Raw genomic sequence first — 13,264 nt, 5'->3', positions numbered from 1 at the left:
GACCCCAGGTAGCCATTGGGAAGTCTGGCTTCTGACCTGGAAGTGCAAAACAGACCAGAAGGCAAAGGGCACTTGAGTGCCAGCAGCTGCTTTCCTGGAAAGACCGAAAATCTCTTACCCTGAGTCCCAATTAACCTGGCCTGGACTGGACCTGAGGTCTTCTCAGGAGACTTAACAGTCCAACATTGACTTTCATGAACAAACTAGAGGCCCAGTGCACGAATTCATGCACGGGTGAGGTCCCTCGGGGTGGCCTGCAGGGATCGGGCTGAAACTGCTCCTACCTACCACTTCCATTCAGCCCGCCGGCCCCTCTGTGCCTGCCGTGGGCTCACACCCAGTCAGTTCCGATCGGGTACCCATCCCAACGGGGGTAAAGAGGGGAGAGCGGGACGCGATCAGCCCTCTGGGCGGGTGGTGGGATGCCCTTGCTGGCCCAGGATCCGGATCCATCCCGCTGATATTTGCACCGGTTGTCGGGAGCTACCTGGTGGCCACTTTTATATCATTTCTTCCTTGCAGAGCGTCTAGGGAGGGGAAGCAGCCATGGTGCCTGAGGCCAAGTTCCAGGAGGCTGGCGGCGCTGTGGGGATGGTGCTGGTAGTGCCAGCGCCGGTCCATCGGTGCCTGGCCTGTTCTCCAGAGATTGGACCTGCAGGACTACTGAGGGAGTGAGTGGCTGCCACTGGCCTGGAGGGCTGCCAGGACGGGTCAGTCAGCTGAGCAGCGCTCCCGCTGTGGGAGCGCACTGACCACTAGGGGGCAGCTCCTGTGTGGAGCGTCTGCCCCCTGGTGGTCAGTGCACATCATAGCAACCGGTCGATGGGTCATTTGGGTGTTCAGTCATTCGGTCACTTAGGCTTTTATATAGATGGGAACCTTTGGGAGTATATATTCCTCTCCATTGTGCCTACCATTTATTTATGTAATAATTTATATTGGAAACATACTGTGGCTTACTAAGTCTGTAGTAATTTCCCTCAAGCTCCCTGGCTTATAAAAAGAATTTGCAAAAGCCTTTTGAAGTTTTGGGTATTTCAGAGAACCTGCAAAGTTCCAGATGTCTTACCTTAATGATAGGGCGACTCCATGCTCGGCTGTAATAATCAGTCCTCCAGGTATAAACCATCCCTGACACCGTCACAGATATACTCTAAGTGATGGTTTTGGAGTATATAAGTCCACACCAAAGTCACCTAGGCGAGTCAAGAGAGGCTGCTGCCTGCTGTCCCTGGAATGTGGGCCACACCTGAGGGAAAAGTGGGGGACTGGTAGGAGGTGGTGGGGAGGTGGAGTGGGGGGAGGGCGGCCAGGTGGCAGGGAGGCCACGCGTGGCTGACTGGAGAGGTTTGAACTGCCATCCGGAGGAAGCTGTGCCTCAGAAGACAGTGGAGAGGATTTTGACCACTGTTTTTCTCTGCAAGGAACTGGTAATTTACACAGCAAGTTTTATAGATGGTTACTTCTGGGTCCTTAGAGTGAAGGACCCAGGGAGGTCTGGCTCCTTCTAGTCATACTGTATGGTTCAGAACAGAATAATAGAAGTTTAGGGATTTTAGAGATGTTAATTTTGATTTTTTAAAAGAGAACCTCACGAGATGAGATTTCCTAATTGAAAAAACTTAAGTCGTTTAGAAGAACTGGATTCAGAAGGGAGAGGAAAGCTTAACATGGGAGCAGCTCTGGGGCTCTAACAGGTCTACTGGTAATTACCATGTCCAGAAGCAGGGGTGAGATGGAACACAAATTATTAGCTTTTACAACTTGTTACTTTTCCTAGCCAAAGGCTAATGGAAGAAGGTGATCCTCGCTGCAACCATGGAATGACTTGTTGCAAATGTTGCTCTCTGGGAATTACTCAGAGCATTTACCCTGCAATCAGAGTAGCTATCGCTAATTCTCACTTCTTTGCTTGCTCCAAATGTCAAGGCTCATCGAAAAACCACTTCCTAACAATATTCTCATAAGTCATAATTGTTGCAGGCTTTTAAAGAGATAAATGTCTAGGTGAAATCTGTTAGTTTTCCCACTATCATCTTTTCTAAATTCACTGTTTAATATGGAATATGCACACAACAGAGAATATATATATATATATATATACTAGAGGCCCAGTGCATGAAATTCTTGCACTAGTAGGATCCCTAGTGGCTGGCGGCAGCTGGCCAGGGCCTCCCTCCCTTCCCCTGCCGGCACCTCCCCCTGGTCAAACTCCCAGAAGAACTCCTGGTCGAGGGGACAATTTGCATACTATGCTTTTATTATAGAGGATATTGTGTATATATAAAATTTAAATATTTATTTTAAAATATATGCTTTATTTTAAAGAAGTGTAATTTTTTTACAAGAGACAGGAAAAGGTGATAAAAAAAAAACTAAAGAAATTACATATGAAAATTACCTATAAGGAAGCTAGAGGGATAGCTTCTATACCTGACTGTTGGCTGGTTCAAAAGCTCTCAAGGGCCTTTGGTTATAACATATGAGGTGAGTCCTCCCCTCCCCTAGCAGCCTTCAGCAGTGCCCTAAGATATTCAGTATCACATGAAACTTCTTGTCAACCTTCAAAGCTATGACTCTTTTATGTCATCTCCCACTCTAAAAGAAGGACCTTTGGTATTCTTTGTTTCTTCATCAGTAAATCTGTGGTAGAGATTTCTGGCAGACTCATAGCAGACTATTTTGGTCGATGTAGGATCTTTTATGTGGTTGTTGTTGGCATTATTATAGACGTCCCCCCCTTTACCCTCCTCTAACCCTCCTGCCCCTCTCTCTGGCCATCACCGCATTGTGGTCGGTGTCCACGGGCTATGCAAATGTGTTCTTTGGCTAATCTCTTCAGCTTCTTTCGTCCAGTTCCCCCGTTTCCCCCCTCTGACCTCTGTCAGTTTATTCCGTGCATCCCTTCCTCTGGTTCATCCGTTTATTTTGTCCATTAGATTCTATATGCAAGTGAGGTCTGTCTTTCTCTCCTGGCTTATTTCATTTAGCACAAAAACCTCCAGGCCCATTCAAGCTGTTGCAAAGGGTAACGGTTCCTTCCTTTTTACAGCCGAGTAGTATTCCATGCTGTAAATGTACCACAGGTGTTGTATCCACTCATTTGCTGGTGGGCACTTGGGCTGTTTCCAGATCTTGGCTATTGTAAATAACACTGCTATGAACTTAGGGGTGCATATATTCTATCTTACAGATGTTTCAGGATTCTTAGGATATATACCCAGAAGTGGGATTTCTGGGTCAAAAGGCAGTTTCATTTTTAATTTTTTTTGAGAAACTCTACACATACTGTTTTCCACAGTGGCTGCACCAGTCTGCATTCCCGCCACCAGTTCCCTTTTCTCCGTAACCTCGCCAGCACTTGCTTGTTGATTTATTGATGGTAGCCATTCTGACAAGTGTGAGGTGATATCTCATTGTGGTTCTGATTTGCATCTCTCTGATCTTATATTTACTGATTACTGCCTTGTTGATTTCTTTAATAACATCATTAACTTGACAATAGGTTAAGCAGGATTTCATGTACACAGGAATGCCATTGAACTCATCACAAGTTATAAATGGCATTTCTTTAATTTCTTTGTTCTTCAGGGGGCTTCTTTGTGGCTGCAGATTCCTCAACTTTGACAGGCTCTTCAGGGTCAAGATCTGGTATAGGCACAAAGTTCTGGGTCACTGAACTTGAGGCAAATGGGAAGGTATGTTTTCTTTGAGATGTTCCACATTTTACAATCTTCTTCAAGAGATTCACTGAATTCCTTGAGTGAACAGGTAGATTGTACTTGATACTGACTTCCTAATTCCAATTTACTTAGAAGTTTGTTTATTAAATGATTTCATTTCCTATTTTACTTAATATAGTCTTTAAGGTAGATTCTTGACCCACAGTTTCTTAATGACAAAGATTTTTATATATTGACAATCATTTCATTAATATGAGAGCATATTTGTTCCAGATCTGAGGAAGCCATCCTTTAAGCCTCTCGTACAGGTCTGGAAGAAGCACAATTTAAGGATTTATAATAAAATTAACCTGGATAATCACCCACAATAAAACATTGCTAGTACATATAGAGCCCTCTGTATACCCCTCCTTAATTGCATCTCTCCTCTCTCCCATGAAGAAGTATCCACTCTCCTGAATTTTGAATTCATTATTCTCTTGCTTCTCTTTAGGTTTTACCTTATTTGTATGCATCCCTTAAACTTTATTATTTAGCTGTTTAATTTCATATGACTGGAATCTTACTATATATATTCCTCTGTGTCCTGTTTGTTTCATTCCATGCTATATCCCAAGATAATGCTGATCTAAATGTTCAGTGTGAGATTTTTTTGAAAGTGCTAGTGCAGATTCTTGCTCCAAATCTTTTAAAAATTTTATCTTTTTTGATGTCCCTCCCCCAGCATTGACCCCCTCCCCCTGCTCCCCTTCTTGCTCCAAATCTTGATGAGAGATGCTCTTAGTTCTTAGGAATTCTCAGAGAAAACTTTTTTCATATTTACTTCTCTACTAATAGTCAAGGCCAAAATAAGTAATAATTTTAAGCATCTCCCTGTGAAAAATTGTCCCCCAACTCCACCCCAGTTTACCTCTGAGGGTCTGGTCTTCTCAATGTCCTGGCTTTAGTGTGTGGAGGGGGTAGGCTCTAATCCAACCTCCCACTGTGCTGGGGCCCCAGGCTCTTCTTTCCTCCACTAAAACCCATGTGTCAGGCCATTGGGCATTAACAGAGGCCATAGACAGGTGCTTCAAGTCTTTCTTGTCTCTTAGGTCTAGGTTTCCTCATTGATTTGAATTTCTGAGGATTGCTCTTACATCTATTTTCCAGGCCCAGCCTGTAAGAGATCTTTTCATGTGTTTTTAGATGTTCTGTACTGGACAACTTGTCTGCCATATTGCTGACTATGGCAGTCTTCCCTAATACGTTTTAGTTTGAATCCTTAGAATTTGATTAGAATATTTCTTTGTAACAAAACACCAATCCTTAGAGTCATATTCTCGTAAGGAATGGCTTAACATGACCTTCAAATGCTTTTAACCTGTCTGGTTCAGCTATTCAATACTTCCCATCACGGGCAACCTAACTGCCTGAACCGAGAAAGCCAAAAATGTATCATCTCTTCAGCCGACTCTGAAATATTGGTGTGCTGGACAGAGTCTAAGGTCACCCTCATGAACCTCACTTCCTGGTGTTCACACTCTTGTGTAATCCCCTTCTCTTGAGTGTGGGCAGGACATGTGACTTGCTTCCAACAAACTTATTTGTATCCTTGCTAACTCATTAGCACTGCTGGTGGGGAATGGCCTATCACCGCCCAGCTCTGATGCTGAATGGCACAGGGCAGAAATACCTCCTCATCTATTTCACGTCTTCCCCATTGGTCCTGTTTCCTTCTTGGCCCCAATGGGAGTTTCAATTTGGAGTATCTACTCCAGAAATCCAATGCTCAGCAGCCAGTCCTGCTTTGCACTTTCTCCTCCCTGCTTTTGCACAAGGGCACCAAATCACCTCAAATATCCCCTGTGAAGATTTACTAGTACTCCCAGAGGTGAGGGCTGGCCCGCTGGGTGATTATCTTGCTAGGTTGGTGCTTAAACTACAATGGAAAGAAACATGTCTCACATCTATAGAGCTAATGGGATAAAACAAATTCACTTAATCATTTATTGATTTCTTTATTCAATTGCTGTCACCGAGTGCCTATTAAATGCAAGGAACTGTTAGGTGCCCAGGAAAATAGAAATGGGCACTGCATCATTGAAGTCAGTTGTTTTCCAGTAAAGAACCCATTGAGTTGTGTGAAGGAGAATAGTAGGCAAGAAAGACCTCAAAGACCCTTTGTAGCTGAGCCATGCTCATGCAGGGCAGGTGTGGTGGCTTTGCCCCTAGAGCAGCCGTGGGCAAACTACGGCCCGCGGGCCGGATCCCGCCCGTTTGAAATGAATAAAACTATTGAAAAAAAAAGACCGTACCCTTTTATGTAATGATGTTTACTTTGAATTTATATCAGTTCACACAAACACTCCATCCATGCTTTTGTTCCGGCCCTCCGGTCCAGTTTAAGAACCCATTGTGGCCCTCGAGCCAAAAAGTTTGCCCACCCCTGCTCTAGAGTAAGGGTACGAGTGGACACTTAACAGCCACAGGGCAGGGCAGTGAAGGAATACAAGCTGTGTCCCAGTTTGCCACCATCTTGGGCAAGTCCCCTCACCCATCTGGTTTTAGTTTTTCTGTGTTCTCTGTGATAATCTGAAGTCCTCTTTCCTTCTGTCTGGCAGAGAGTCCAAATCTGGGTTCTACTTCTGGCCCTGCTGGCCACTGGCCCAGCTTTTGTGCATGCTTCTCTAGGCCAGGCTGGGCCAAACACATGGGCATGGCTGGATGTTGCTCTAATAAAAAGCAGTTGACAGCAGAACACCAGGACTTGTTCATTCCCTGCCAAGTCATGTCAAGTGAAGAAGCACGTGCTCAGAAAGTTCAGAGTAGCTCCATGGCATACCCAGGGGTGCTTGGAACTAGTTGAAAGGAGGTGGGGACAGCTTACCACGTCTGGATGCCAGGTGCCAGATGTCAAGCCTAGGGTTTCACATTGGAGCTGAGTTGCTTAAGCTTGGCTGTGGGCCTCTGGGCAAACGACTGTCTTCATGCCTAGAAGGAGCTGTATACAAACAATGGATCTGTGTCATGGCAGTTGGCAGGAGGAAGGATGGCCGCCTCCAAGGAGAGAACCAACACGCTGGCCCAAATAGGCAAGAAAAGCTTTGAGAATCAGAGGGTTTAGAGATCAGGAAAGGGAACTTTGAACCCTCTTCTAGTTTTAACTTCAATTTAATTTGGTAAATAATTTTTGAGTGCCTACTACTGGTCAGACCTCTTACAAGCACATGGGATATGTCAGTGAACAAAACAAAGTCTTCTTTTTTTAAAATATATTTTTTATTGATTAAGATATTACATATGTGTCCTTATCCCCACGTTGCCCCCTACCACCCCCCCCTACCCCCCCGTTGTCCGTGTCCATTGGTTAGGCCTATATGCTTGCATATAAGTCCTTTGGTTGATCTTTCTCCCTTACCCCCACCCTCCCCTACCTTCCCTCCAAGGCCCGACAGTCCAATCAATGCCTCTCAGTCTCTGGATCAGTCCTTGTTCATCAGTTTATGTTGTTCATTATATTCCACAAATGAGTGAGATCATGTGGTATTTATCCGCTCTCCAGTTCCATCCATGCTGTGGCAAATGGTAAGAGTTCCTTTTTCTTCTTCCTCTTCTTAAAGAATACCTTTCAGCATCTACACTAATAAAAGAGAAACATGGTAATTGGCGTACGACCGCTACCCTTTTCATTGGCTAACCAGCGAGATATGCAAATTAACTGTCAGCCAAGATGGCGGCCGGCAGCCAGGCAGCTTGAAACTAACATGAGGCTTGCTTGCCTCAGTGACGGAGGAAACCAACGTTCCCTGCCTGTGGCTGCAGGCCTCTGAACCTGCAGTTTAAACATTGTAACAAATACCGCCAGACTTCAGCCAGCAGGATGGCAACATTGTAAGCAAAGGCCAGAAACATACTTTCAGCAGCGGAGGCCTAAGAGCTGGAGCCAAGCCTCAAGCTAAAGCTGGCCCAGATTAAAAAAAAAAAAAAAAGGAAAAAAGGAGCAGTTGGGAACTTCAGTCACTCCCAGCCTGAAAACAGCCCTCAGCCCCTCACCCAGACTGGCCAGGCACCCCAGTGGGGACCCCCACCCTGAATGGTGTGTGACCAGCTGCAAACAGCCATCATCCCCTCATCCAGGCTGGCCAGGCACCCCAGTGGGGACCCCCACCCTGATCCAGGACACCCTTCAGGGCAAACCAGCCGGCCCCCACCCGTGCACCAGGCCTCTACCCTATATAGTAAAAGGGTAATATGCCTCCCAGCACTGGGATCAGCGGAGCCACGAGGCCTCCCAGCACTGGGATCAGTGTGACAGGGGGCAGCACCCAAACCCCCTGATCGGCCCTGCTCTGTGTGTGACAGGGTGCGGCACCCCAACCCCCCCCCACCCTGGGCCCTGCTCTGTGTGTGACGGGGTAGAGCCATAACCTCCCCAACGGCCCTGCCCTGAGTGTGAGAGTGGTGGCGCCCCAACCCCCTGATGGGCCCTGCTCCGTGGGTGATAGAGGGCGGTGCCCCAACTCCCCTATAGGCCCTACTCTGTGAGTGACAGGGGGGAGCTCCTCAACCCCCTGATGGGCCCTGCTCTGTGCGTGACACGGGGGAGCTCCCCAACCCCCTGATGGGCCCTGCTCTGTGCGTGACAGGGGGTGGCGCTGCAACCTCCCCATCGACCCTGCCTTGAGTGTGACAGGGGCGGTGCCCCAACCCCCCAATCAGCCCTACCCTGAGCGTGACTGAGGGTGGCATCACAACCTCCCAATCCGCCCTGCTCTGTGCATGACAGGGGAAGGCGCCCAACTCCCCAATCAGCCCTGCTCTGAGCCTGACCAGGGGCTGCACATAGGGATTGGGCCTGCCCTCTGCCACCCGGGAGCAGGCCTAAGCCAGCAGGTCGTTATCTCCCAATGGGTCCCAGACTGCGAGAGGGCACAGGCCGGGATGAGGGACCCCCCCCCCCCCCCGCCACCCTCCCGAGTGCACAAACTTTTGTGCACTGGGCCTCTAGTTTCATATAATGCTGGTTTGGTGGTGATGAACTCCTTTAGCTTTTTCTTATCTGTGAAGCTCTTTATCTGACCTTCAATTCTGAATGATAGCTTTGCTGGATAAAGTAATTTTGGTTGTAGGTTCTTCCTATTCATCACTTTGAATATTTCTTGCCACTCTCTTCTGGCCTGCATGGTTTCTGTTGAGAAATCAGCTGACAGTCGTATGGGTACTCCCTTGTAGGTAACTGACTGTTTTTCTCTTGCTGCTTTTAAGATTCTCTCTTTGTCTTTTGCTTTTGGCATTTTAATTATGATGTGTCTTGGTGTGGTCCTCTTTGTGTTCCTTTTGTTTGGGGTTCTCTGTGCTTCCTGGACTTGTAAGTCCATTTCTTTCACCAGGTGGGGGAAGTTTTCTGTCATTATTTCTTCAAATAGGTTTTCAATATCTTGCCCTCTCTCTTCTTCTGGTATCCCTATAATTCTGATGTTGGTACACTTGAAGTTGTCCCAGAGGCTCCTTACACTATCTTCATATTTTTGGAATCTTTTTTCTTTTTTCTTTTTCGGTTGGGTATTTTTTGTTTCTTCGTATTTCAAATCTTTGACTTGATTCTTGGGATCCTCTTGTCTGCTGTTGGATCTCTGTATATTATTCTTTATTTCAGTCAGTGTATGCTTAATTTCTAGTTGGTCTTTTTTCATATCTTCCAGGGTCTCACTAAATTTATCGGCGGTTTCCATAAAATTCTTGAAAAACCTTATAAACGTGATTTTGAACTCTATATCCAGTCGTTTGCTTTCCTCCATTTCTGTCATTTGTGACCTGTTTCTTTGTCTCCGCATTTTTTTATGCTTCCCTGTGTTGGTAGAGTGGTTTTGTGTGCTAGGTGTCCTGTAGGGCCCAGTGGCTCAGCCTCCCCAGTTACCTGAGGTGGACACTCTTGGTGCATCCCCTTGTGGGCTTTGTGCACAGTCTTGTTGTAGTTATGCCTTGATTGTTGTAGGATCACTGGGAGGTATTGACCTCCAGGCCAATTGGCAGTGAGAATCAGCTGTGTCTGCAGTGGGAGAACTTCTGTGCTGAAGACACCCTTCTGGGGCAAGACTTGCTTCAGTGGGGCTTCGGTGCTCACTGAGTCTGCCCCTGCGTGTATCCCTTATGGATCTGAGGAGTTGTAATCTGGATGGTCCCCTTTGACCACTGGGTACACTGGCTCTTGGATCTAAGGAAGTGCTAATTTAGCCTCTGCCTGAGGTTACCCAGCAGGAGCTACGAAGAGAACTGCAGATGCCCCTTCCTTTTTTGGAGTTTGGAGGTGCCCTGTTGAGGCCCAGCTGTGAAGCAATGCAAGCTGCTGTGGTGCCTTGGGCCTTCTCTTGGAAGTTCTGGGTCTGTCTGACCCAGCTGCAGCTTGTTAGGTAATTTTCAGGTTGCAAAGGGCCAGGGCATTCATATGCAAAAGCCTCTGCCACAGCCTGGGTGGGGCGGGGTCTCAGGGAATCAAAGGGCGGAGCAAGGAACTATGGCGGATTCTCAGCCCTGCCCTAAGGGGCCACACACGTCTCAGTGTCCTGATAATTTAATTGCTGCAAGCACCTCTGAGGGAAAGCCGCCCTCGAGTTCAGAGTTCTGCCTGCTGCCAGACAGTCCAGTTTCTCCCCGTATGAGTCCTGGGTCCCCAGAGACTTCCTGGAACCGGAGTTCAGAGCAGTCGGGAACTTGTGACTCCCTCCAGATTCAAAAAGACAGCCGCGTCCTCAGGTACCAGCCCCTTTCCGCGCGAGCCTCCGTACCTTTGCACTTTACCTCCGCAGCTCCTCTGAGTCTCAGTGTGCTTTTCTCTTTTCTTCTAGTTGTAGAATTTACACTCAGCCAGCCTTCCTGTAGTTCTGGATGATGTCCGTTTTGTCTTTTCATTGTATTTTTAAGTTGTTGTGGGAGGCAGCAATTTCCCGGTGTTTACCTATGCCACCATCTTAGTTTCTCCAAAACAAAGTCTTCTTGGCGTTCACATTCCACAAGAAGAGATCAATGATAATAAACAAAATAAATAAAGACATTTTATGGTATATCAGAAAACAAGTGTTTTGGAAACCACTTTTGTGGAAGCCAATGGAAACCTCTAAACAGAGCCATTCAGGATGATTAAGCACTTACTAGATGGCAATTGGGATGGGATGAGCAAACTTCTGTAGGTCATGACTAGAACATCAGAGAAATGTCAAATGACCAGACCAAGGTAAAGGCTTGTCTCCAGAAATCTCTCAGGACACTTTTGCTCTCATTGCTTGGTCTACCACTACCTGTAAAGCTGGGGCCCTTATCCACTGTGCCAAGCACACCTGGGTCCCAGCGCCTGGGGGAGTGAAGGGAGACAGGGGAAAGCACAATTATCATATCAATCAGAGCTGTTTTGGAGACACACTCCCAAATTTCCTTCACTCTCCTAGCTATTCTGAGTTAGAAAACCATCTGCAGAGAATTGTGTATCTTGTGAGTTGCAGGAAACTAAACCTGGAGCCATCCATTTGATTTTCTTCCTGTGAAAAGAAGAAACACTGGATTTTAAATTGACAGTTGCTAAGAATGCTATTGCTAGCACTTGTTTGAAGAGGTAAGCAGAAAACCCAAATTCGAAAAAGAGCCTGACATCCTAAGATTGAATATGTACTTCAAATCTCTGATACATTGCCTGTGGGGGCTCCTCATAGAATCCTACTGAAAGGCTTAGGAAATTGAAAATAAATAGTTGTTGCCCTAGCCAGTTTGGCTCAGGGGTTGGAGCACTGGCCTGAGGACTGAAGGGTCGAGAGTTTGATTCCTGGTCAAGGGCACATACCTCGGTTGTAGGCTTGATCCCTGGCCCCTGGTCAGGTCACATGTGGGAGACAACCTATCAATGTGTCTCTCTCACATCAATGTTTCTCTCTTTCTCTCTTTCTTTCTCCCCCACCCCCCCATCCCTCCCTCTCTTCCATTCTCTCTCAAACTCAATGGAAAAATATCCTGAGTGACGATTAAAAATTATAATAAAATAAACAGTTTATAGTGGCGGGATGGTGAGGACTGGGTGGGTCCTTACTAAGCAGAGCTTCAGGCACTGACGGTCAGTGCTCTGAAGGCCCCACCCCAGCCTGACCATATGTCAAGGCCCCTGCTGAGTGTTCCTCCTGTGCCATGGCTGAGTGCAGGGAATGCTTACTGGGCTGTGGCACACACGCTGTGGGTTGTGAGGGTTGTGAGGGAGATCTGGCTCTCCCCAAAGAATGATGGTGACCATTAGGGAAGAAGTGGGAAGAGATGGAGGTCCCACAAAGGTGGGTGGAGGTAAGAAGCAGAGAAATATATATTTTCCTATTAGTCTGATGATAGCCAAAAAATAAAATAAAATATAATAAAATAATGGATGTCTGAAAAGTTTAAAGAGAAGGGTTAAGAGCAGATATTTCCTAAACAGAAAAAAGAGTTCAAACAGAACTGTAAGGTCAAGTAGAGAAGTCTCCCCTATTGACCAGCAACATGGATGAGAGGTTGTCCAGGCCTAGAGCGCAGGGTCCTGTGAGTGCACTCGCTCCCAGCACTAAGAAAGGAGGATCTGGCTGCCCAGGCCAAAGCTCTGACTTGAGAGAGAGGTGAAAAAGCAGGTCAGAGAAGTCCGAGGCCCTTCCTGCGTGGCTCCCTCCATCAGTAGCCAGGGAAGCCTCAGAGAAGAGAGTTTCAGAAACCGCACCCCAGGTGGTCAGGAGACCAGCAAGCCTAGAAGATTGTAGCTGGATGCACACCCAGTATCATCCTAGAAGAGTACCCAGACCCTTCTCAACCACATTACAGCAACAAGACGGGGGATTTAAGCAAGAGGAAGAGATGGAATATTTAAGCAGGCCTTGGCGTTTAAGAGGTTGGTTCTAGCACATGCCTGCTCTGAGGTTTGCTTAATGGGAGCTTTCTAATAGGAAGCTTTATTTCTGGTTAATAAAAAATGGGGAAATTCTTGGTCATAAGTCTCCAGGGTCTCAAATAGCAAATCTATTCTCCATCTCAGGGGTTCTAAATGGCAGGTCATCTTACTGAGGGGATGGAATAGTGACTAAAGCTTTTGGCCGCAGGGGTGGTGGCAGCTGGGATTCCTACAGTGTCGGTAGGTGGAGTGGTAGCTGGGCAGGTGGTTTAGAGACAGTGGTGTACTTGGGCTTTCGGCATAAAGCAGAACATTTGGACAGTGGGGTCGGCCCGACCTGGTCATAAATCTGGACTCTGTCGTTCTCTTATGTGTTTTTTGTTTTTTTTGTTTTTACTGTTTTCTTGTTGAAAATATTTCAAAGAACACTGAAAGTTAAAGTTCCCCTGCACACCTGCTCCTGAGGGGGAAACACTGTTAAAATTGGACGTTTATTTTTTTTATGGCAATGCCAATAACTGTGGCTCCAGCTGTCAATATAGACTATGTAGATGCACAGTTTTGAGCTTTTTACACACAAATGGAATTATACTAAGCAGACTTCTTGAATTTCTCCTTTGCTTCCTACATACCCTTGCATGCCTAAATATAGAGAAATATCTCCTTTTAAAAGCTGTGTTGTGTTTCATACTGAGTTCAGGTCATAATATAT

The 13,264-nt window shown here is 46.5% G+C and overlaps 1 protein-coding gene and 1 pseudogene across 7 annotated transcripts in view; one reads left to right on the top strand and one right to left on the bottom strand.

The window, feature by feature from the left end:
- The window catches only part of KTN1 (kinectin 1), a 568,362-nt gene that overhangs the window by 263,263 nt on the left and 291,835 nt on the right, over positions 1–13,264 (top strand). The window lies entirely within an intron of this gene.
- LOC132227736 (spindle and kinetochore-associated protein 1-like) lies at positions 2,460–3,971 on the bottom strand (annotated as a pseudogene).

This window comes from Myotis daubentonii, chromosome 1 (genome assembly GCF_963259705.1).
Source record: "Myotis daubentonii chromosome 1, mMyoDau2.1, whole genome shotgun sequence".
NCBI lineage: Eukaryota > Metazoa > Chordata > Mammalia > Chiroptera > Vespertilionidae > Myotis > Myotis daubentonii.
The sequence above is the reverse complement of the archived record's forward strand: the minus strand, read 5'-3'. Positions and strand labels throughout refer to the sequence as shown.